At 35.5% G+C, this 23,255-nt stretch overlaps 1 long non-coding RNA gene across 1 annotated transcript in view; it reads right to left on the bottom strand.

The window, feature by feature from the left end:
* Nucleotides 1-1,189: 1,189 nt before the first annotated feature.
* Nucleotides 1,190-23,255, bottom strand: part of LOC116159535 — a 95,088-nt gene continuing 73,022 nt past the window's right edge. The window contains exon 4 of the long non-coding RNA XR_004143003.1: nucleotides 1,190-1,227. This is a non-coding gene — a long non-coding RNA (uncharacterized LOC116159535). The remainder of the gene's footprint in view (nucleotides 1,228-23,255) is intronic.

The raw sequence follows: 23,255 nt of genomic DNA, 5'->3' as shown, positions 1-23,255 counted from the left end.
CTTCAACATGTAGAAATATGCGCATATATATGCACAAAAATAGTGATAATTATGCACCAAATATGCATCATGTTCTTTTAAAATGCACAATTTTTCCACAAATTTTGGTATTTAAAACAACAGGTTGCAACAACTTCATAGTATAATTTTCAAAAAAAAATAATGCACAAAATATAACTAAAAACTAATTAATTTCAACTTACACTACCCTTTGATACCAACGAGAAGGAAAATGCTACCAAGTAGGTACTGCTTCGTAAAACTCCAAAGAAAAACTTTATGACTCACTAAGATGCACAAAACCCGTGGCGTCGACTTATGAACAGGAAAGCGCAAAAGTTTCTTGCTTTGCAATTTTATAATAGGCCAGAGACAAAAATGCTTTAGAAATAACTACACAGGGATCAAAAATGCTTGAATATGCTCTTGATAATATTTTATGCACAAGGGCACTGAAATATGCAAAATATGCAAATATTAATTGGATTATTTGAACTCTATTCAAGTTGATCAGCCCAGATCCAAAAGCACACACATGGCATATTATTAATTTAAAACATGCATTTGCATAAAATCACTGCCTTGCTCATGACAGTTTTTCATGAGGCTAGAATTTGCAAGACGATCGAAAACGGTTGCAGTTTTAGCGTTAGAAAGAGAAACGATTCAGAATAAACTCCTCCACGTGGCACCTCTACACAGAAATTTATAATTGCACAGTGCGCTTGCAGACTTTTTGAAATTATTATTTCAAGGTCCATTCTGAATTTATTTATCAATTTCTAGCGTCATTGACTATGTTCAAATAAACCCTTGGCTTAAACATTGCCCTGGGCTTGGAGAAGGAAGGGTTTTATGCCAATGCTAGCTGCACCACGATGCCGTGCAACTTCCATGGTTTTGCTGACTACTAGGGGGAGACACTACATATTGCGCTAGCTGATAGTGGTCATAACGGGCCAATGGTTGATGCAAGCGTTTATTACACAGCCCGTTAGAGGATGTATTGAAAGTGCGGTATGTAGGAAACTAAAAAGGCTGAAGAAATTCGAAGAACGTTCTTGGAGGTTTCTTGAGCATGAAAAGTCGACTACAAATTTTACAAACGTAAGCCTAATGTACCAGTGTGTGACAACGATAAAAGTGTACTTTATCTTCTGATTACTCCTCAACTAAAGAAATTCAAAATCTTACCTTACAACGCAGTCGTTTGTCGCAATTGCTCGCCTGAAACAAATATTCAATTACTTAATCACTTCCAACTAGAATTACAGTAACAGCCAATTTTACAAAGATAGAAAATGTGAAGAAAAATAAAAAAATATTAGACATTCCAAAAAAACAATAAAGAAATAGTTGAAGTAAGAAATAAAAAAATTGATTAATATCTTTTACAACTAGGGAACTGAAATCAAAATTCATGCCGGCCCGTGTGGCGCAGTTCAGTTAAAGCTGAACTATGGTGCTAAGGGTCCCTGGTTCGAATCCGGGTTCGGGGATGGATATTTCTAAATGTATAGTGGGTTGGGCTGATAGAGCAGCCTTGGCTGAAACCCCGCCCACTCAAAAATAAAGGCAAAATAAAAAATAAAATAAATAAAATAAAACTAGCCAAATTTGCACCGCATTAAAAGTATGGTACCTGCCTTAGCTTAAAACGAAAATTCGTTTTGCTTTTTGCAAATCACTTGCACCCTTACGTCTTGCATAAGACGCTCCTCGAAACCCTAAGATACCTACTTTAATATTTAATTTGGAAAATAATAATTGGGTGGATTTGTGTTGAGGTTGAAGAATTGAGAATTACGTCAACGTTCTCCTTGGCTCAGATATTTAACGGAATGCAAAAAGCACCACATCTTAAACACTGTCACGGACACGCAGCCGGACAGAGAAACTAGATGTAATGGGGCAAATCTAAAATCGGCGCTTTAGCATTTCAAAATCTAGGAAAGCAAATAATCTGGGAATTTCAAATTTGTTAAACTCAAAAAAAGTTTTCGGGATTCCATCTTAAGCAATTCAAAGAATTGGGATTTATTGTTTCTCTTACGGAACCATATAAAATTATAGTACCTAATTCGATCTTTATTTTTTGATATCTTAAAGACTCGGCTTTAGGTTTTCCCAAAATTTCTTTTTCTAACACTTCACTTAAATCTTTCACGTCAGAAAAGACATACATGTTCACGGTTTGCCGATATTGTCGCAAAAATGACACACAAATTTTAGGTTGTGTGGCCTCTTGAATGCTTGTTATTTGAGCAACGAATTTCTTTTTTGTCATCTTGTCAGATATCAATTCTGTTAATAAAAAATCACCTGGCTTCAGGATTTTAGTGTCAACTTCTTCAAGATTGAATTTCTTCTGCTGAGGGCAAAATTCGAATTAACTATCGCTAGAATCGTTTGAATAATCTTCAAACTCTAAATTAACTGAACTTTCCGATGAGCTTTAATCTATCGTTATTTGTATGTTTTTCGGTAAATCGCGTTTAACTTGTTTCTTCTTTGAATTTGTTATTTGAGATTTATCCACTGTTGCGTTTAGTTCTTGATAGTTGTAGAGAGTACCATGGTTTTTCCCCTTTTTGCTTTTCTTTTCGGGGCTCTTTCTTCCTTTGCTTTAGGTAGAGGTATAACATCACTGGGTGAATGGTATAAGTTTTCTATCCCACTGGAAACAGTAGAAGATTGTTTGGTTGTCATGTCAAGAAATGAAGGGGATCGAGTTCTGGCACTAGAAGGGTCTGGTTGTGGAGAGTTATTAACATTTTTGGGTTGGTGCGATTGGCCAGGTAGTGGCACTTCTTTAAGTGCTCTATATGTGGCCTCTGAAGCTTTAAATGCATCCTCTGGAAACACATCGGTTGCAGCGCTGACGACTCCTCTTTCCACCCCTATCCCTTTGGATCCAAAGGGCTCCCCATCTAGAACTGGATCAGATGGTAAACCCTCTTACTCTACACGACTTTAGGAGGGGAAAAGCGTCATGGTGGGGAAACTAGACTTCCTGGACGTTCTGGTTATACACTATACTTATACATCTATACATTACATATATCTCCCAAATGGTTAATGCTAGAAAAAACTGTAGGAAATTTATTGAGCTTTCATTTTGTAAATATAAGTGGTTATGAAAAAGTTGATAGTTTTCGAGATATTGAAGAAAAATTGAAAAAACAAAATGGAGGCATGTTGTGTATCTCCTACATAGGGGGTTGTTGGATATGAAGAGGAATGTCCAAAGAACATTTTGGTCAAATTTCAAAACTAAGTTAATTATTTTTATTTGACGACGATTTAGTAGTAGATTGACTGGGCCAAAATTATTAACCAGCCTTTAAAACTCCTTGAAGCGCCTTCAATAATTTCAGGCATCAAGAGCGTAGGACCACCACAAATGGATTCAAATAGTCTTTAAAATCCTTGACATTCTTACTTTGATTTAAGAGTTGAGCATTTAAAAAACTTTGTGAGACGTAAAGAGGGTTTTAAAGCCGCCCTACCAGCTTGCAAAAACCATTCAAGTACCTTTAAAGGTATTTATTTTATAGCAGATGTTAAATTAACATTTTAATAGATTTAAATGAGTAGGATAAGTCGCTCTTTAACTGTGATCACTTTAACCGCAAGGATAGATAAAGTGAAACAGATGATTACGCATTCTAATGATTACTGTCATTCTTATTTCAAATGGGACGCGGAGCACGATATAAGGTGACGTGCAGAACATATGACAATGCTGTTATCATGGAAACGACCGCGACGACAGAACCTATGCTTGCTATTTTTTACGTCTAAATTAAATTCAGAGTTGGTAGAAGCTTCTGCTATAAAATAAAGTTTTGTATTAAACACGACGATAAAGGGAAACTAACCATCTCGTGAAAGTTAATTCTCTCGTAGCTACGCCACTTGTGAATTAACATTTTTTACTCAATGGTTAAAATACCCCGTTATCGTCTTATATAATAAATCTATTATATTATTATCAGTATTTAGGAACCTCTCTCTCTTTTCGTATTTAGGTTTTATATGATTGCAGATTATTGGCAGACAGCGTCCTTCTGAGCTCGGAAAGGTAACCGGTTACGATTCGAATGTTGTTAGCTCCGACTTCGGCGCGCTTCGTTCTAGTGAGCGACACCCGTAAGTGGCGGCATACCAAGTTTACTTATTTATTTTTGAGTAGCTGACGAATTAACCACCCTGACCCATCTACTTTGCGTGAACTTACAGTGCTTAACTGAATTTAATTTTGTTGCGTGTGCTCAAAGTGCACGTAATAAGTTCTGGAGACTCCCTCAATAGTTTGGAAAACACGAATTTTAGAACCATTGTATTTAGGGTGGTCCTTAATGAGAAAGTAAAATGTGAACTGTTTCATTAATGTGGATAGCACGTATGCGGCGCGATTCTGCACAGATGGGTGCAAGGGTCTTTCACTTTTGACGCAATGGGGAAGAGCCGAATGACGTTGGCCCATCATATTCTTAAAATTGATTTCATTCTCTTTCTAAGACTCACCAGGATCTCTAGGGAGGCCCTCCAAAACTAATGAGCGACTAACTTCACATGCGACAGAGGTCAGAAGAGTATTTGTGAGATGAAACTAAGAGAACAATAAGGCGCTTATGAGAAACAGTATTTTAAATTAAATGTTATAAACCAAACATCATTAAGTGATGTGATAACTAATGACTTATTTATCTTGCACCAGGTGCTACCAAAACTTGCATTCGATAAAAAAAGGATGGCACCCATTCACGAAAGCATATCTTTCGTTAGCTTGCATAATTACAGATATTTAGTACATATTGCCAAAGAAATAATGTTTATTAGTTCATTAAACAACGCCGGATATATACTGTAAACGTGACTATTTAAAGAAGGGCGTCATTATATCGTAAATTATGGCGATGAACTGAACTCCGCTCTAATGATAGCAAAACCGATTTCCAATCGCACTTTACAAATCGGGCGAAGGTTTGAAGAGACACTTTTCCAATGAGTGGGTCTCGGAATTTTTTTTGGTAAATGAGTAAAATGTAATTCCAACAAGTCATCAAATGTCAAAGGGCGATGAATCTATCGAAAATGAAAGCGAGGTACAGAATTTTGATTCAACATTTCTTATCACAATTATTTATCAGACCTCTTTCTTAGCTTTCTGGTTTATTTTTGCGAGAAAGCTATCATTTCATCTTTCCATTTCGAAAATGTGACTGGATCGATGAAACTTGTTTCATACGAGTTACCAACCCCGGATTTATTACAACAAAGTTTAATGAATAATGCATTGTTCTTTTTATTACGTTTAGTACCACTAGAAGCCTTGTAATGTAATGTTTTATTTCCCTTGAGTTTTTTCACGAGCGGTATTTAGTATACCCATGGACTAATTTTTTTAGTCTATGGTATACCTATTATATGGCTGTTTAAGACGTTTTCTTTTCACGTTTAGACAGTCTGGTATGTTCCGTTAGCGATGTCAAAGTTTGTTTAGACTCTCATAAAAATCGTTATAACACAATAAAATAGGAAGTTGAAGAAAAATCAAATAAAATTTAAGCAGCTTTATTGTTGGAGCAGCTTAATGCTTAACTCATAACTTGGAGAAAGCTATTTCAACTATTTCACTATTGTACACGAGTATTCGCGCCAGGGATACGCCTGCAAAGTTATGAAGCAAACAAATATTATACAGTTCATGTTTTACCGTTGATTAATAGCTTACAGCTTACAAACCTGACATGCGATTATTGTTTCCCACAAGCTGCTAGAGAAAGATAACCGCCCCCGGTGATCCCAACGTTTACCAAAAATTTCGTAAAAATCTTCAAACGCACCGCATCAGTTTATTTAATCTAAATTTTCATGCGTCCTGCACACAAACTGATGTACAAAATCTTCGCGGAAGCAATTAATACCGTTTTAAAGAGGCGCAGATTAAATTAAGACATTAGCGACACGAGCGTTAGAATGTACCGCAATGTTTGTAGGTGTAATTAACGCCGTCGAAAATTTCTTTCCGAATGGATAATTAAGAGGGGGCGATCGAATGGTATAGGTTATTGATTCGCCCTAACCCCATTGCTAAATAAATTGTAAGGGTGTCTAAAATTATTCATTAACTGTCTAAATCTGCACAGTTCACTACGCAATCTCTGCCATTTTGTCTCATAAATTCAATATTACCTACTCTCTTTCTTGCCGAGTGGTACAAGTAACATTTATTTGGTGAGGAGTTTCGCTGTAAAAAGGGGATCACGGTGGTATGTACAGAGGATTAGATCTACTCAGCTGCCCTACTAATTCCACAAATCGATCTCACCGCAAATAGTCACTAATGCTCCGTTCGCGCTATGTTCCTTTTCCTACCTCAAGCACAGAAAATGAGCACGATAATCGATTATCTTCTTGATATCTCAAGATCTGCGGTTTTATGGTACAGTGATCAGCAGAATATCAGCGCATTAATTATTACACATCAGCGCGTTAATCTTTCAAATGAATTTTAGGGTGCAAAAAGAAGTAATTTCAAACACCTCCAAGCAGTTGAGATTGGCATCAGAGCGCAGGTTTTTGTATTTCAATTAAAATAAATCAAAATTTAGTTTAGTTACCTAGGTAAATTCTCTATCGATTAGGTATATTAACTTTTGTTCTATCGCCGTTCTAACCACTAAAATAAAACCGCAAAGTTGATTAACATTTTTACATCTGACAAACAATGCCTTTGAGGATGATTTGATTTCACCAAAACACTGGGTATTTTACTCAAAAAGATGCTCAGTCAACAGAGAACTCTATTATAAAATATTTTTGACTAAAAAAGGGACGATCCCCCCCCCCCAATTACCGTAACCCTCTACATCAGAATCTTTAATTATACCAGTTCATAGACCGCGTTGTTGACTTACAACAAACAATTGCAAGGCAAGACATTGGAAGAAGGAATTGTAACAATAATTTTTGAGTTGCCCATTTTTTTGAGTTGATTATTTTTTTACAAATCATTGAAAAACTGTACCTAAATTTCACTTCAAAAATATGGGTACCAAGCCAGCAGTTTATGAAGCAATCGAAGAATTGACTAAATGCAGCTATAGACGAGGTTATTCTTCTGCAAAATGTTCATGTACATCCTCAAATTTAAGTGTACCTACTCTTTTTGTCCCCCACGAATTATATGCAAGTATTTTCATGTATCTATTGTCAAATAAAGATTGAGCCATCTAGACCTTCCTTATTTTAACATTGACTAGTTCCGCCACATCTCGGTCCTAGTCTCGGTCGATTTTGACAGATGAGCAAGTGTCTGAAACGTCTTATGCTATTTTAGTCATGTATCAATTCATGCCGAAACAACGGGCTGAAATTGTAGCGCTGTACATTGAAAACAATCTTTCAACTGTGAAAATTGCGTGCTTATCGTAAGAAGTATGGGAAACATACGGCGCCTGCCGGCAAGATAATTCATAATTTGGTCAATCTTTGAATAAGGGTCTGTCACTACTCGCCAGCGTCCCATTCGACAGCGTCCGCGACGTTCCAATGAAATTGTTGAAGCGGTTAAAGAGAGTGTTGCGGAAAATCGAAGTTTGTCGTATCGCCGCCGTTCTCAGGAACTGAATGTGAGTGGAACCCACTCTAGTGTAGGAAAGTTAGACGTCAAGGTTGAAAAAATTATATACAAGCATTTTTTAATGGAAACGTACCAGGAATAACTTCTTAAACAACATAGTAAAAGTCCCATCAAAAAGGACTATGGCAAGTTGCGAAAATCGGCCGCCATTTTGTTTTTGTCATTTTATTGCAAATATCTCAAAAATTATGAGGTTTATGATGAAAAGTCAAGAGAAAACTTTTTTGTAAAATGCAAAAATACACTTGATGTGATATGGTGCGTTGTTCAAGTCACCACTCGGTATAGTAAAACTTACTGTGAGTTCATGAGGAAAAACAAATGTAATCCGTCTGTAACAACCCCCCGTGGGTGCAGATAATGATCCACATTAATCTTGCGATTCAAATTAAACTGCCCTTAATTGGGTTTTAGTTAACGATGTTAAAAACATTAAACTCCGTCTAGACAGTTATACCTCCGTTTATTTTCTATAGATACAACAAATATTTACAACCTTAAATTACTCTATTACGAATATTGTTCCGTCTTCACCGGTTAAAAACCTTAACTCCGAACTTCAGAATCGATCAGAGGGAGAACTAACAATCATCCAATCCAATTGGCCTCGTTAGTTCTTAACAAAGAGAAACAATTATCGACAATGAGTTAGTTTCTTGACCCTGGTTCTGATGATGTCACTGTCACCGGAGTGGAATCCGTGAAGACACTTCGTCGAACAGTCTCCAACATCACTGTCCTCTTGCTATAAAAGAACAGTGAAGTGTATTTCGGTTGTTACTTTTGAAAGTTGTCCCTTTTAAGGCGGGGAGTATGTTTGACCTTTGAACACATTTTACAGTTAGTGTTTAACTGATGCAAAAGGATTTCAAATACCACCCTTATCAGTTATCAATGTTGAGATTCCAACTTTTAATGCATAGAAGGATTTAATTATAGGGTTGTATTCAACTTACACATAGAAGGGTCTCAAGGTATGCGTTATCGCCGGTGTTATTGTTATTAGACTAAGCGAAATGGGGTGTGAAATTGAATATTCAAGAAATTCAACTACCTACTAGTATAAATAGTTGAAATTTTGTAAGCACGCATGTAGGTGGGTACCACTGATCGTATATATAAAATCCAATCACATTCCTTTTCCACTCCGGCTATGACATTAAAGTAATTAACTAAATACTACAATCAGATTTTTTTTTTATTAATAACTGTTAATATTTTTTGTGCATTTGAATATAAGTTGAGAGAGGGGTGTCAAAACTATATTAGTCGATGTATTTTTTCATTTAAAAAAATAAATTTCTTTTGAAATTTATCCGTAAACTTAATAGTTTTTGAGATACAGGCATTAATTTGAAAAAATCAAAATGGCGGCCATTTTTTTGCAACTTGCCATTACCAGAATCTACGGGACTTTTAGTATGTCATTTAAGACCATATTTTAAGTACTTTCCCGCTAAAAAACATTTGTATATAATTTTTTCAGAAGTTTGGACAAAATTCCGACAACTTGACTACACTACTCTAAGAAGAAATATAAAGGAAGATCTCCATCTTTTTCCATACAAAATGCAACTTATCCAACGATTGTTGCAAACGGACAAGCCGCGTTGCGTCGTTGAATATACGAACTCCATCACAAAGATGATCGATGCCGAGCCTAACTTTTGGGACAGAATTTTAATGACGGACGAACTCATTTTACACTCTTTGGTGGGGTAAATAAACAAAACTGTAGAATTTGGAGAACAGAGAACCCACACGTCATTCCCCACCATACCATGCTATCGTTGGATGTTGGCGCACTTTGTTTGTCCGGAAATGCGTAAACATGGTCTGGAGAACTTCGATTTTCAACAAGACGGCGCACCTTGCCACACCACAGTCGCTACTATTAAGTTTTTGCAGAGTAAGTTCCCGTGGCGCGATTAGGGTGATTTGGCGGCACCGGACTTTTTTTCTGTGAGGTTACTTGAAGAGTAAGGTGTACGTATGCTAGCAAGCCGAAAATTTAACAACTTTAGGGCTACATGATTTGGAGTCGGAAACATCTGGGCGCCAATCCCTGAGCTTGTTATACTAACGTGGTCATTTTTCAATATTTTCCTATCTTCTCGTACAGTGTTAGTCGGATTATTTTAAAATTGTGTAGTCGGAAATATATTTATAAGATTGTAAAACTTCTGCATAACGGAATTTTGTTTTTTTTTCCTAGTGACGAAATTAACCACCTTTAGCAAGGCGCGTTTATTTGAGGTATACTCGACTTTGGGCCCCCAAAAGTTTCTTAAACCTCGAATCGCGGTATCTCTTTCTCATGTCGCTAATAGAAGCTCGAGCTATGAGAAGTCCCCCAAAAATTAAGTACTGTTTTGTGGAGGGTTTTTAGCGAAATGTACTCAAATGCGAATTGCGGAGGAACGGGACATCGATCAGAAGCCGGTACCGACAAAGGCGATGTGGTTGCCCCCGACAAGATTTTACTGAAGGTGGAGTCACGTCTACATATCGATAAGGTATCGCAAAAAACCGTTAATTTTATAATAACTTTTTCTGTGTTGTTTTCCAAGGTTGAATCATCAGAACGAATATGGTGACATCTGTATTACAATAGCATGATTAGGTTGCAAACTGCAAAATTATAATTGTACAGGTACAGGTGATATAAGGCATATTTAGTTTTTAGTGCATTTCAAACAAATCTGAAAAAAATGCGCTATTGTCCGCGCTTTGTTCGTCTGTCTTTATCAAATGAAAACCGGCAGAACGTGATTCTCCCCCTTCCAACATGGGGTTCAGGAGAAGAGTTCAGCTACTACAGAAATTTTCCAGATAGTCTTTTTTAGTCGCAAGTGCATTAGCACTAATCGCTCCTATACATGATCAACCCATACCCAAACGTATTCTTTAAATGAATCTTCATGTATTTTGACTAAGTTATTTATACACCGATTTCATTTGAAAAACGACTAAACCCTTTAGTTCGGTATCCAAGAAGTGGATTTGCGACTTTTTTGATGACCACATCAGAGACGTCAAAAAATTTTATTTACTCACCGATTTCATTTTACGTGGAAACTGTAACATGATGACCAAGAATGCTATGGATTTGCAGTGGTAGAGCATTGGGCTATATAGTCGGAGGTCGGGTGTTTTACCCGAAACCGTATTTTAATATACAATTTTAATTTTCATATAGAACTTTTGACTAATGTCAATCTGTCAGTGATGACAGGAGTCATTGTAGACATCTAGTAATGTGGCAGGTACGGCTGGAAATCGTTATACTTTTCGCTTATTTCCCTTAATTTCCATAAATATATTTCAGTAGCGTTTGTAGTGCTCGGTAATGACAGAACGGCACTGAGATATTGGCACGGTGGCAAATGTTTTTAGAGAAACCTCTAAACGGTGAAGGACAATGGTATTTCAATAAAAAAGAAGCATTACGGTACGAGAAAATAATACCGAAACAAAATGAGTATAGAAAGAAGTCGATACAGTAATCAAACACTTAAAAATATAAAGCACTCACAATTGCTTATAATAAAAAAAATGAAAAAAAGATTTCGAACTTTAGCCCATTTTCCATGAATTGATCAGTACTTCAAAAAATATCTCTACAATAGTAAGAAAGTTGACATTTAGCAAATGCGCTAAACAGTGTGGAACGGTCGTAAATCCAAAACCAGGTGAGAAAGGTTTTATCGTACACAGACAGGCACATGAAACAGAGTGGAGGACATAAGCGCTTCCCACTGTAGTGTGTTGCACTAAGAGCGTCAATCGTACAACCATTGAATTTATATCATTTTTCAGATTAAACTCTTTGATTCAGTATAAAATGACCATGCATGTGATTGGCCGTCCAATTAAGACAAATTCAGGTGCCCTACTTGTGACACATTCTTTGGTGGAAAATTAAAAACCCCAGAAAAACAAAGAACTTCTGTCTGTGAAAACACGAAAAAGCGGTAAGATTTCCCAAGACTGAAAACTAGGAACAAACATAATATTATCTTTGGTAGGAATATGACAATACAAGAAAGAACATTCCCTAGTCATTTCATTACTGTCTTCACACCTACTGTGTAGTTTCAACCACGCGAGTGCAGAGTTGCAAGATTTATTCTAACCCGGAATATTTATCTTTCATTTCAGTCAATCAAATATAATCTCGCGATTTTGGTATGCTGTAAAAGCAAAATGTCACGTAAACGGAGGTTGTAAATAGAGAGACGGAAAAAATTACTCGAGAAAGAGAACTTGCTTGCTGGAACTCTGAGTGATCCACTTTTACATCCTTACTTTTATCTAACATAAAATGTCTATGCCGCCGTTTGCAATTTTATTGTGATACAAAGTTTTAGTGGTAGTGTCATGTCGAGGCATTTTTACAGGACCATGTACAAAGGCTTTACGTTATCTTGTATCTTCAATTTTCTCTTGTTCGCCAATATATCCGCAGCCACAATACAATCTTTCAAACAACAAATCTATGCTTACTTCATTTATTGTTAGAATACAGCGAAAGGGTTTTGATTTATTATATGTTGGGGTAATATTTAGACTATACTCAAATGACAACTCTGGACAATGAAAAGGTTAAACATCCAATTCAGCTAATGATGAATAGTTTTCGTTTCAGCCCGTTCTGGTGCACAATTGCTAAACAAATAGGTAGAGATTTCCTGTCTGCAGATTAAAGCGTAATGTCACAATGTTATGTGATGTAACACATCTGACAGTTTTTGAATTTTATCGTTCCCGCTTTTATGCATTTCATTAAAGTGGACGCCACTGGAAATGGTTTATCGGGAAGAGCACGATTCAGTTTGCACAAGGACAAAGTCTCGCTATTGGTCGTGCGTAAAAGAGATTATGGGTTTGCTTTCCATAAGCGAGAAAAGGAAAGTTGCGGAAGTTTTAGCTGGGGCGGCAGAATGTACTATAAGGTTGCTTTGGGGTGTAAGTGCGTTTGTTTAAGAATTCCGGTAATTCTTTTTTTAATTGTACCATTAAATAAGTAATAATAATAATAATAATAATAAATCGTCTTTATTGAAAATAGTGTTGGTAATTGATTTTGTTTATTTACTGTTGATTTAATAGATGCTTGTTATCATAAATTTTTCTTCACCTGAGTCGGTGAGCATATTCACTGGTTGCTTTATATCTTCAATCGCAGAACTTCCACTAGCAGCGGGTATTAGGTAATCATTGGTACAATTCTTCTCCCGGAATTTTGTCGGTTAGTACGGTTTGGTCTGACAAAACAACTGGCACGTTGGTTGGTAGTCTTTGCAGCCACAGTGTCTTCAAAACGTGATTTGATACAGATTTACCGGTAAATTGTGCCATTTTCCTTAACAATTGTGACAGTTTTTCCAAGATGTATTTATGACTGAAATATCAAACCCCACAATGAAATTACTTTCGAGCTATATACCCTCGCGAGTGTTCAGGAGTGCTAGAACCGATAAATGGCACCTAAATCATCATCGTTCATTGACATTATTATTGAATAACTAATATTAAATTCACATTTTACTGTCCACCTACCCACCAATTTAAACATGCTTTTTAGATAAGGCCTTGTCATAAAACAATAAAAAGAAAGGCACACGCACGAAGAGTAATTACTTCTATTTGATATTCAAGAGAGAATACGTGGTGGTTGTACACGTCGTTTTACAACCTGGGAGAGAATGTAAATTATCGTATTGTGCATTTTAGCTTTTCCGTTTCTTGGTATTATATAAAACAAAAAGGAAACGAAAGTAACTCTTAATACCTACTCTCTTTTGCAAATGTTAGAAAGACCTTAAGCATTCACGCAAGAAGTGCGATAGGAGTGATTAGGCACCAACAACTAAACAGTCAGACAAAAGGGCTGCAAACTAAAAATCTGCGTTGGAAATTTAAACTTTGGTAATTTGTCAATGAATCTTCTCATTTCCAATTTTGCTAGCCTTTGATGAGTGATTGAAAATCATGCATTGGTCTTTGAGAATCTCCCGTGTCAATTTCGTTCAACATTGATACGGTCCTATGTCGGAAGTCACCCGCAACTTTCCACAACTATCAAAAACTCCTAAAGAATTTTAGAAATGCCTTTCTAAAAATTACCTTCCCAGAAATTCTTAGAAATACTACTTTGGTCTAAGGAACCTTTTTAGCACTTGGAAATATTCTTAGTTAATTTCCCTGCAAATATTCGTAGAAAAATGGTTTCAGGAAACTTTTAAGAACCTTCTTATCATGTAACATTTTTTTCAGTTTCAAATTTGCATTTATTGACTACCCGTTACGCCATCTGTATATTTCTCATTCAAGTTTGTTGTAGTTAGTTTTGTTGGTTAAGTTTTCACTTGTTAGTTTTTCTTATTCTCCCGCTAGAGGTCACCTGAATGTACCTTTCTGTAAAGTCACTAAATATAGAAAGTACCGCAATCCATTGGGCTCGTGTGTTAGAGAGAGAACGCATGATTTTTGCCCAAAAATGGCGGAAGTTACCAGATTCTAGTAATTTTAATGTTAGGGATTGTTCCACCTGTTTGGAGATATCTGTATATATTTTTATAAAACATGACAGTACTATGAAGTTAGGTTATAAAAAATGACAGGTCTTCAGATTTTATTTGTCAATTTTTTTAAGTTGGCAGCAAATTTGCCCAAAAATGGCGGATGATTGCGGTACTTTCTGTATCTAGTGACTTTATACCTAAATACAGTGACTATAGAGACAGTGGCGACAATAGTGTCTAATTTTTGATTGGTCGTTGAAAACGGCCGCCATTTTGCGTCAAATTTCACGTGTTTCCGGTAATAGATATGCTCACGCGCATTCCCGCGCTTCTATAAACGTCACTGTTTGACACATTTGAAGTACAGGTGCCATATTCCTACAAAAAATAGTATCATGACAGATGACAGCCTGACATTAGCGATTTCTGCGGTCAAATGCCAGAGGCAGACGATGAAAATTTTGTGTCGATGGCCGTGAATTCAGTATCTAATTGTATTTCCGCGTGCATTTAGCATTGGAGGACAAAGGCATCGAAAAATAGCTGAAAACGAATGTGGCGGAACCTAATATGTGTGACAATGTGGCAGCAATTGAGGATATTGTTGTGAAACGCAATACCATATTCGACTCGCAATGCAATAGCCCATCGAACAATTTCTATGAGTTGGATTCAGCGAAGAGATTATGTTGACGAGGCAGAATAAGACGTTCAATTGAAAGGATGGTTTTCAGAAAGCAGTTGATGAAATCTGGACCATATATATAATTATACGTGTTTTGCTTAGACCAATTATTTTGTAATAAATTGATTGGAGAGGAATTTTGTGTTTTATTTAATAAGTGTAATAATCCGTTCTTCTTGATATTACTGTCTTTTCATTTCCTTCACCTGCAAGAAAACGTTTAGAAAATAGTCGTTCATGCCGTAATATGTGTAACGCAACCACAGCGCGCAGCGCCGGTATTTTGACTGCTCCCTAATATATTGCGGCGTATGCCACACATGCGTACGAGTATTGTGTGTTGCCAACTTTTTGACGCAAAATGGCGGCCGAACTCCTATTGTCGCCACTGTCTCTATAAAGTCACTGTACCTTTCTGTATTTCTCAATCTATCTTGATCCTTTAATTTTTCACGTGCGAGTTGTTTTCTTTTGAGAAGATTTTGCTCTCGTGGTGTTCATTTGTGTGTCAAGTTTAATACGCCTTTACTTGACCTATGTCTACCTGAAAAGTGATTTGTATTGGATATTATAATATTTCTTTTTAATTTTTAGAATTTTAGAAGACATCACGTGATATTTGCTACAGTCATATACTGCTACATTATTTTTGAAGTCCTGAATATTGTTCCTATTAACTGCAACTATTACTGATATCATTTCGACATTATTGCTAAATGTTCGATTGCTTCTATATACCTTACGACACTCCTTTGATCAACGACACTACGTTACTTTTGTCGCTCCGAAGATGTATTCATGTTATTTCATTTATGTTTCAATTATTCAGATTAGTTTTTTTAATAAAGATATTTAGCATTGTAAATGCAATTTAAAGTTTTTGAAGTTACGTTACGACGTCAAAATTTTGCTTTTGCTATCTAACGTAAATTGAATTATTCTTTTACACGGTTTTTCGTATTCGAATTACACGACGTGCCAAACGTTTATTTGTCTTGCATTTATATTCCGCTGTATCTCTCCCTTTTTTTGGTATTGTGTTTTATCTGATTCAAATTATTGGCAGGAAGCACCCTTCTGAGCTCGAAGAAGTTTCGATCCCCGAGTTCAGAGGTTCAGAGGTTATTTGGTTGTTGCTCCCTTTGAATGCGTTTTGGTACGTCCGAATTGTAATGAACATATTTTTTGTGATAATCATTTAAAAACTTTTAATTCCCTTATTCCTGCGGAGCTTAAGAGCCTTTCTAGAAATCTACTTGAAAAACATTTTCTCTTCGTAATAAATTTTATTTTTATTATGCACAGTATCGCCATTATATGAACCTTAGGGTGGCTTTACATGTTCCGTCGACATATCGATCCGTCAGGATTCTTATTGGTTACATTGGTGGAAATTGGTGTTATAAACGTATTGTTAATGAGTTGTAATAAATAAAGCGGGTAATTAAATGAACAGTATCGACGAATATCGGATAAATTTAACTAGATTTATTTAAGTAAGTTAAAAGCAAGCCCTAACAAAACTATCAAAATTCCGAAATTAATAAAGAAGCATAGGAAAGACAGCGGGTGCCATCTGTCAGTTGTAAACCCTGTCTGCCTTTATCAAATTTTTAGCAACTTATTCTCATAAATCAAAAGTAATAAGTGAACTTGCGAGTAAGACTGTTTAGATATTATTATTCTATCCTACAGTTTAATAATTGCAGACATAATATTGTGCATTAAAGGAAGGGTAAGATATTTCGTCTTGTATTCTAAGGATTCTAATATCAAAGGAAATTCTGCACGAGTAACAGACGTGGAAAAATTTCAAACGAAGCGTAGAATCCATGCTGTTAGTTTCCCAAAGTTTACTTGCAACCAGTTTTTTACATGAAGCTTAAAGCTTTACGAGGAACTACTCCTAGAACGTCAGTTTTACAACTCGAATATATTCCATAGTTCATTTCTTACTTCTTTTTATATGCAATCCTATAAAATATAATATCGTCGCTCAACGCCACTTTTTACTGCCACTACGCGATCATCAAAATGTATTAATAAAACGACGTCGTGCAGCTTTGCTAGCATATTTATTGTGATTATCCAGACACCAGGATAGATGTAATGGCGCACTATGTGCGAGTTGTGCTTAAAATAGTGGTTTGCAAATTTGAAATTCGCGTGGAATTGTGTGTATTTGCTTCGTGGAATTTGCACATATTTCCACAATAGTAGGTACTCCAGTTATCGATTTTGTTGCTTAATAAAGAATGGGATAGTAAAAGAGAATTTGACGGAATGTTATCTGTTATGTACCAAACCTTCTTCGATTTAGGTATTGTAGCATAACGGCGCCATCATGGGCGATAAAATCGGATTCATGCGACTTTCATTGATACTCGTATAACAAGAATGATCGCTACATTTATTTGTACAAGATACCGACTTTCAAGTTGAAGCACACAATACGGTGTTGAACAATTGTTTATATGAACTTTCTCATGTTTAAAGAACAAAGATGCATCTGGGGGAGATAAATTGTTATCGAAAATCAGTAACTTACGTGTCTCATTGAAACGAAAATATTTACTTCGTTCAGATACCACAATCAATTCTCTCGACACCGTCACACGCAAAGACTTTGTAAATACAAAAGGGTCGATTACTTATTCGTTTTATTGTAGTATCTTGTAGATAGTAACGTGGAACAAGACAACAATTATTTAATTATAATTTAATTATAATCTCTAAAAGATGTCATGCTTTCTGCATCTGCCCGTAGTTCAAGGTATACGCGATCGGGTAATAACATTTACAACATAACATATTTGTTCAGCTCACACAATGGATATGATTCAGTGATTGTAGGATGATTCGCCCCCGAAAATTCGCCCCGGTAAATTCGCCCCCAAGAAAACTCGCCCCCAAGTAAATTCGCCCCCGTAAGATTCGCCCCAGAAAGATTCGCCTCCGGCAAGTTCGCCCCCGACAATATGCTCCTGGAAGATTCGACCCCGGCGATTCCGCTCCCGTAGGATTCGCCTCATAAGATTTATTAATCCTCGGAGGTAACAGGGCCAGCAGTTCATAAAATGAATTTTGTTTAATTTTAATTTTTTTTGTAATAACTGTGTACCTATACCTACATAAAGGGGGTAGAATAATAGCACTCAAATACCTGTTAACTAAAATACGAATAGGTAATTAAGATAAGGTTGAATAAAGTAAGGGAGATTTGCAAAGGATTTGACATCCAAAGGAAATAAATCCTGTATTCATCATGACATTTTTTCAGACATGACATATGGAAAATCTACCTTAACTCTTGTATTACAAAAGGACATTTTGATTGACTGAGTTGTTAGCTTCTTAATTTCTTCCCAACAGAACGTTTGATGGCTTGTTTGGTCATTGGTGGTGTATTTGTTTTGAAACTTTTTATGTTCCTATTTGTTATATTTTGGCTCTTCTGGCATCAGTAATAAAAACGTGTCTGTATTGTCATTTTTATACATAATAGTAGGACACAAAGTATACAGGGTGGTGACTTGCGTAACGCATCATAGGGATTTCAATGTAAAATTCATAACATGCGCGATTATTGGCTCCCCAAATTATTTTAGAGCAAAAATGTATTAAGGTTTTTTGTAGAAAAAATAGTATATTTCATTAGGAGTCCGGAAAGCAGGCTTTTTCCGTGCGCGCGTGGCAATTTCCCATGTGAGGCGTAGCCGAACACGGGAAGTCATGCAAGCACGGAAAAAGCATTTCTGGACGTGTGTCGTGTAATGAACGATATTTTTTATTATACTTCTTTTAAATCGATAACATAAAAAACAACAAACTCGCTAACATTTTTATTTTGTAACAGTTATAGAACATGCGTTTTCATGGTTACTCTCAAATCATGTCAAAGGCGATTTGTTTAATTAGTTTATTTCAGATAAGGTTGACGAAACGTCAAAAAATGTCACAAATTCTCAAAGAAGTTTATCTAAATATTCAAACATCTACGAATTAAAACGCAAAATACTTACATAAGAAACATTACAACGCATATAGATTTTCTGAAAATTAGTTTACTTCCCTGTAAATTTGTATTTTAAAGCAATATTTTGGGTATTTATATTCAGCGCACGGAAAGAATCAAAGGGATCGGGAAAAGTTTTTCCGTGCGCTAGCCTGGAAAAGGCCAGATACCATTATTTCTAATACAGGTGTAAATAAGCTGATTTCAATGTATAATAAGAAAAATTTTACGTCAATCAACCGTATTAGTTTTCAATTTTTTGCATAATAAAGACGGAAAATTGGAAAAATAAAACCCCTGTCTTCTTCAATAATCTGTGATGCCATGGAATTTTATAATACAAAAACTACACCAATATCCGTCATGCCATGGAATGTCTGCTATAAAACAAAATATCAAATTCTATCAAAAAGTGTTATATTTAGAACAGCGAATTCAACATAAAGAAAGACCAAACGGTTTCCTAATATAAAAATTTACAATAAATATTCGAATAAGTCATCTGCAAGATAAGACAGTAACCAAGTCGATCATAATAGTATATTGAAAGACAAGTGTTACAATGCGACCTATTGTAATACGACTATCTTGTGGCACGAGTGGCGACGCGAAGCGTAGCCACGAGTGTCCGCAGGATAGGAGTATTACAATAAAGCATTGTAACACGCGTTTTTCATACTATTTTTTCTATTTCGGTGCTTTAATTTAATTAAAAAAAATCATTATCAGAAACTATAGGGAACATTAGAACTAACATGTTTTATGTTGGGAACACTTTTTATGCCGTTAAGTTTTAGGTTGGCAGCGTAGTAAGACTGACATTTTGAAGTTCAAACATGGAAGTACCCAACGAAGTACCTACTTGTACTAACTAGTAACTGCCAACTTAAGAGATGAGTTACCAAAAAAAACGACTATAATCACTGTCTTTGTACAACTGTTTTCGGCCGATATTTTTGTTTTATAGACTTCCATGGCATCGCAGATTATTGAAAAAGGTGCTGGTTTTATTTTTCCAATTTTCCGTCTTTATATGAAAAAAATTGAAAACTAATACGGTTGAATGGGGTAAAAACAATTTTTCTACAAAAAACTATTACATTTTTACTTTAAAATAATTTGGGGAGCCAATAATCGCATGTTATGAATTTTACATTGAAATCCCTATGATCCGTTACCCACCCTGTATACTAAATTAAATTCATTGTCTTTTTAAGGTCTAAATTTTTGGTAAACGGTCATCGTTCAACATTTTTTGATCTCAAGCAGACCGTAGCAGACTAATATGCTACTTAACTAACAAATATATAAAGCAAACTTTTTTTATATTTTAAAGAACTGTGATGTTTCAAGTTAGATTTTTTTAGACTATTTTAATTATGATTTGATACTTCAGGAAATTTTATCAATGTTGGTGTTTTTAAACGCAAAATTACATCAAATCTGGATCAATTTTCAAATGTAAGTCTAAATAAAGAATCATCCTTTGTTTATACATTGATGCCAAATACATTTCAATACATCTATAAATAGTTCATAAATATTTCAATACATCCATAAGTAATTAAACTCCTTTGTAAACGCATTTTGGTGTAAAATGTATTGTAAACATACGGTTGATGTTGAACCGTTGAATCAGCCTTTTACAGGTAAGAGACGATTGAATATGAACAATTTCGAGTTATCAGTGTCGCCGTATTGAGTTCCAAATATCATAATTTTTGCAAACATTTATTTAATTAATTTAAACCAAACCTATTACTTCCGAGGGTTATGGGGCGAATGCTACGGGGGCGAATTTGTTGGGGCGAATATTCCGGGGGCGAATTTGTCGGGGCGAATATTCCGGGGGCGAATTTGTTGGGGGCGAATACTCCGGGGGCGAATATTCCGGGGGCGAATTTTCGGGGGCGAATTTACCGGGGCGAGTCTTCCGGGGCGAATTTACCGCACACCGATTCAGTATTATTAGTTATTACATGTGTATATACACATAAATGAATTTTAAAACAATTTGCAAAAATCGCCATAAACGGATACCATAAGTTTTTCTTTGTGTCAATTTGATATACAGAAGTTTGCGTTTATTAGTCTTTTTAAGAGCTTTAAAGACGCTAAGGAAATGGTGGAAGGCAATGCCAAAGCCTTGGTCGATGGAAATGTTCAAGCAAGATTTTATCAAGCAATACTGGTCTGAAGAAGTGCAGGGGAAAATTAGGAAAACTACGAAGGAGAGTCCCTCAGAAGATCCGAAGAAGTAAGGAGAAAATAAATTTAATTTATGGCATTCAAAATTATTATGAACAAATTAGAAGAAAAATCAGGAAAGGAAACATTTAAAGAAAATAAAAAGAAATAGTAGTAAACCAATCAAAATTCAAGAAATTAAAGAAGCTAAGCATAAAGAAAAAGAAAATTTGAAATAATTTAATCGAAGATTTAAAACAGAGGAAGATAAGAATCAGTCAGAAGAAGTTACAATTACTAAGCAACGAGAAAAATTTTAAAAGGTTGAGAGCACAAGAATTTAATGTGAAACTTAACAAAACACTAAAAAAATGAAATAGCCAGTTTAGTGCAAGAATATTTGAAGAAAGATAAAAAGCGTGATATTACAAGACGTTAACAAAAATTTAGATTAAGAAGTGAAGATTATTAGAGGAGATAAACTGAAGGCAAAGGAAAAGAAGACGAACATTTATGGAGAAGTTGAAGAAATGGATTAGATGAATGAAGAGATTAGTGAAGAAATGATAACTAGTAAATTAGTATGGAAAATACAGCACAGGATAATAAGAGAGGAACAATAACGATGAAAATTAGTTATGATGACAAGGATTTGAAGAAAATTTGGAAGAATTTCAAGAAAGAAAAAATATTTGAAACCCCGTTAATGAAACCAGATGTAATCGTATCAAGTGGAAGAAAAAAGAAGATATAACCGTTAAATGAACAGTGAAGTTAAAAGCTGAAGTGAAGAGTGTAAATAGTAATTTTCTAAAAATAGTGTTTTATATATAGTTGTCTAATGAAGTTAAGTGTAGCTATCTTAGTTATGTGAAGTCAAGAAGTGAAGTTTTTTTGTGAAGTTTATTGAAGATTAATGAACACAAGTGAACACAATTCCATAGAATTAACTACACAAATTTTCATTTCAATACCTGACATAATTCTTGGGCACGAAAAGAAAAATCTGCGAATCTGCCATGAAAACTCTATCCCGGTCGCACAATAGATTCGAATAAACACACAAATAATTGACTGAAAATGACAAACATATTCCGAAACATGAAAGAAATAAAACAAAATCCCTGAAAGAAAGAAAAGCTTACAAAGCTTGTTTGGACCCCGACTCAAGAAATCTTAAAGTTACGTACAGTTTTTTCCTAATAACCCAAATAATCTGGTCGTGCAATGTTTGAGATACTGGGCGCACTTAACTTGCACACAAATTCGCCGGCCCGTGTGGCTCAGTTCAGTTAAAGCTGGACTGTGGTGCTAAGGGGCCCTGGTTCGAATTCGGGTTTGGGCATGGATATTTGTAAATGTATATATAGTGGGTTGGATTGGTAGAGCAGCCTTGGCTGAAACCTCACCCATTCAAAAATAAAGCCAAAATAAATAAAATCATAAAATAAATAAATGTTGATAGCTTCTAAACTTTGCTTTATAACACATCATTAGATTCGATGGCGAACAATATTGGCGTAATGAATACAATGACAAATTTTCGGTTGCTGTTCGGACGGTAGACGCTTTTAACTTTTACTATGAAGAGAATAAAAATGACGAAACTGTACGTCTTCAACAAAACAAATAGGGCTGACTGCCTGAAATTTAGCGTAACCAAATTTAAACGCTCTTCAACCGCCGCAAAACTAGAATCCGCGTTTTCTTGTTGTCTCTAGTATTTAAGGAAACACCCTTACACCATAAAATAAATTGTGAATAAACAATTTTTTTCAAAACTAAACAGTATAACTCATTGGTGTATATATATCCATGCGAGCTTTAAATAGGAATAATTGTGAAACGCATGATTGTAGGAAAATATGTCAATTTAAATTTAATTAAATCGAAACTTGCAGCAACGATTCCTCTCGAACAGCCTATAACCCAACCCGAAGCTCTGAAAGTATCGAAAACGGTATAAATTTGTAATATTGGGTTATAAACTTTATTGATGGACTTTTAAACCATTTAATCGTAAAAGGACCTTTTACGGTAAGATTAATCCATAAATGGAAGGTAAGCTCGCGGAACTTTCCCCATGTTTATTTTATAAATACATTTTTCCTTTTCTATAATAATTTCTTCTGTGCAGCTTTGAATGCATGTTACTCGATATTGCAAAGCCCGCATGCCAAATGGTATAAT

This window comes from Photinus pyralis, unplaced genomic scaffold (genome assembly GCF_008802855.1).
Source record: "Photinus pyralis isolate 1611_PpyrPB1 unplaced genomic scaffold, Ppyr1.3 Ppyr1.4_LG1, whole genome shotgun sequence".
NCBI classification, from domain to species: Eukaryota; Metazoa; Arthropoda; class Insecta; order Coleoptera; family Lampyridae; genus Photinus; species Photinus pyralis.
This window is presented reverse-complemented; position numbering and strand designations above follow the sequence as displayed.